Source organism: Octodon degus, unplaced genomic scaffold (genome assembly GCF_000260255.1).
Source record: "Octodon degus isolate 3935 unplaced genomic scaffold, OctDeg1.0 scaffold00086, whole genome shotgun sequence".
Taxonomy (NCBI): domain Eukaryota; kingdom Metazoa; phylum Chordata; class Mammalia; order Rodentia; family Octodontidae; genus Octodon; species Octodon degus.
Genome location: NW_004524662.1, coordinates 2,774,759 through 2,778,108, shown reverse-complemented (window position 1 = coordinate 2,778,108; position 3,350 = coordinate 2,774,759).

The following is a 3,350-nucleotide window of genomic DNA, read 5'->3' as shown; positions in this document are numbered from 1 at the left end:
GTATTGACTTTGCAGCTATACTACTGAATCTGATTATTCAGTGTAGAAGTCTTTTGTAGAGTTTTTGAGTTCTTCGCTGGAGAGTATCATATGCAAATAATAATTTAACTTCTTCATTTACTATTTATTCTTTTTATTTCTCTCTTTTATGTAATTTCTCTGGCTAATGTTCCAGAACTATACTGAACAGGAATGGTGATAGTGGACATCCTTGTTTGTTCTTAAATTTAATGTGCAAGCTTTCAGTTTTTGATGATATTTTGATGATCATCATTTAATATGATGTTGGCTGTTGGTTTGTCTTAGATGATTTTATCAGATTAAAATAAAGACCATCAGTTAAAATTATTTGAAGGGTTTTAATTATGAATTGACATTGTAGTTTGTCAATTGCTTTTTTCATCTATTGAGATATTTATGTGATTTTTGAATTTGACTGTGTCAATATATTGTATTTATTTTTTATTTGAATATGTTGAATCATCCTTGCATCTCTGGCATGATTCTTATTTGCTTATCATGTATAATCTCAATTACTTGCTGCAATCTGTTTTCCAGTATCTTATTGGGAAATTTTATGTCTATTTTTATTAGGGAGATTAGTCTTTGATCCTTTTTTTGGTTTTGGCATCTTGCTTCCAGGAATAATTTGAGAGTATTACTTCCTTTGCCATTTCATTACAGAATTTGAGGAATAATGGCATTAGATCTCTAAATTTCTTGCAAATTCAGCAGTGAGTCCACCAGGACCTGAAGTTTTCTTTGTTGGTAAATTTTAATATCTTCTAGATTCAGCTTTAGTAATTCATATGTATATAGGAATCTGGCTATTTCTTCCGTGTTTTCCATTTTATTAGAATAAAGTTTCTTGAAGTAAGTATTCGTTATCTTTGTATTTCTGTAGGATCTATTGTGATTTTACCTTTTTTGCTCCTAATTGCATGAATTTGAGTTTTTTTATTTCCTTGTTTGACAAGGTTGGCTAAGAATTTATAAATTTTATTTAATCTCCAAAAAACCAATTCTTCAATTAATTGATACCTTGTATTGTTTTGTTAGTCTCTATTGCATTAATTTCTATTCTGAACTTTACAAATTTCTCCCTTGGATAAGCTTTGGGATTGACTTGTTCTTTTTTTTTTTTTTCCTAGAGGTTTGAGGTTCAATCTTAGGTGGCTTATTTTAGTGTGTTCTGTTTTCTTCATGTGGCAATTCATTGTTGTGAACTTCCTTGTTAGGACTGCTTTCATTGCATCCTATAACTTCTGGTATGTTACATAGGCATTTTCATTTAATGGTAGAAACTATCTAATTTGTTCTTTAATTTTATCTGTGACCCATTTCTTTTTCAGGAATGTGTTATTCAATTTGTATGTGTTTACTTAGTTCTTGTGATTCTTTTTCCATTGATTTCCAATTTCACTGAACTATTTTCTAATAATATACATGAGATAATTTCAATTCTTTTTCATTTAGTTAATCATGTTCTATGAGCCAGTATGTGGTGTATTTTGGGGACTGTCCCCTGTGAAGCTGAGTACAATGTGTATTCTGATTTTGTGGGATAGAAGCCTGTAGATACCTATTAAATTCATTTGTTCGCAAGTTCGGTTCAGATTTTATATTTCTTTGTAATTATTTTGTGTATTTGTAACAGTGAGGTATTAAGATCTTTCATCACAATCATGTTAGTACTTATTTGATCTTTTATGTCCATTAATATTTGTTTTATATCCTGGGTGTGTCAGTATTGGTGCATATATATTTGGTTATCTCTTTTTCTTGGAGTTTGTCCTTATCAAGTATGGAGTGACCTTCTCCGTCTCTTTTGATAAGCCTTGGCTTGAAGTTCACTTTGTATGCAAGTATAATAGCTATCCTGCTACTCTCTTGGTCTTTATGTCTCTCCCAAGGTCCTAGCTTCCTAATTTATTAGAGATGAATAGTTTCTATCTACCTGGCTCTGTACCAAGTCTTCCGTTCTGGACTATAGTAATGGTTGTCACCCTACACAATCACAATTGTTGTCATACAAGGAAGAACAACTAGGTATAATGGATATGACATCCTGGCTAAAGTCATGCAGAATGGAATAATAGTAGTCAGGGGGCTGGTATCCTCCTGTGCTCTTTGTACAAATAAACCTGAGGCAGGATTTAAAAAAAGTAGCATCAAGCACAGTCTAGAAACTGAGAAGCTGTGGTAACTAATTTGGTACCTTTAACTACAGGGGCAACTTCTATAGTTATATTTTAAAAATACATCATGGATCAGGAACTTGTATACAATGAGTTTTGTTTTAATTGAGTGATTTTACTTTGAGAACAGATTTAAGAATGGAGGGAAAAGATAAATGCAGAGAAATATAGTAGAAGCAATACTTGTAAAGAAAGGGTGTTTGCCCAACCTGTGGTAAAATGGAGTAAAGACAGGACAGTAGGAATGAAGGAGAAATCAAAAGAATATTGAAGCAAATCATACTATAGTGATAGTATTCACTCAGTTGAAAATATATAAAAAAAATCAAGAACTTTTTTGGGTCTTCCAAGTTAAGTATCATGTCATCTGCAAATAATGATAGCTTAACTTCTTCTTTACCTGTTCTTATTCTTTTTATTTCTCTCTCTTGTCTACTGGCTCTAGCTAATAATTCCAGAACTATATTGAAAAGAAGAGATGATAGAGGACATCCTTGTCTTGTAGCAGACTTGACAGTAAAAGATTTCAGTTTTTCTCAATTTAGAGTTATCTTAGGTTTGGGGTTGCTATAGATGGGTTTTATCAGATTGAAGTACAGGCCATCTATTCCAATTTTCTATAGGACTATGAACATGTAGAGTGTGCTAAGGAGAGTCACATGGAGAGAAAACATTCTCTCAGGCTTTCACAGAAAGCAAATTGGTCAAGCAGTGGCCATGACTCATCCACATGGGTGACACAAAGAATTTACAAACCGTGATACAGAGTTTCAGGGTAAATCCTGAGGGGATTTGACAGACTTTGGCAAACACACAATTTACATTCCTTGTTATATAGGTCTTGCTTTATCTTGGTCTTAACCATCCAGCAGAAAAGTACAAAAATGATGTATAAAAAGTAAAGCCATATTAATATGCCAAGCTATAAAAGGCTCAAGTCAAGAACTTCTGACATTGCCAGTCCTATGGATAATCTGCTACTATTATGGACTACTGGACTATATTGGATTATTTTGCTGAATTCACACACCTACAATATTTAAATGACAAGAGAATACTGGTCTCTGACAAAATTCAACAAAAAAAAGGGTTACAAATGAAGGACCATTTTCCCCCCATAATTTTATTGATAAACAAATAGCAATGAGACAG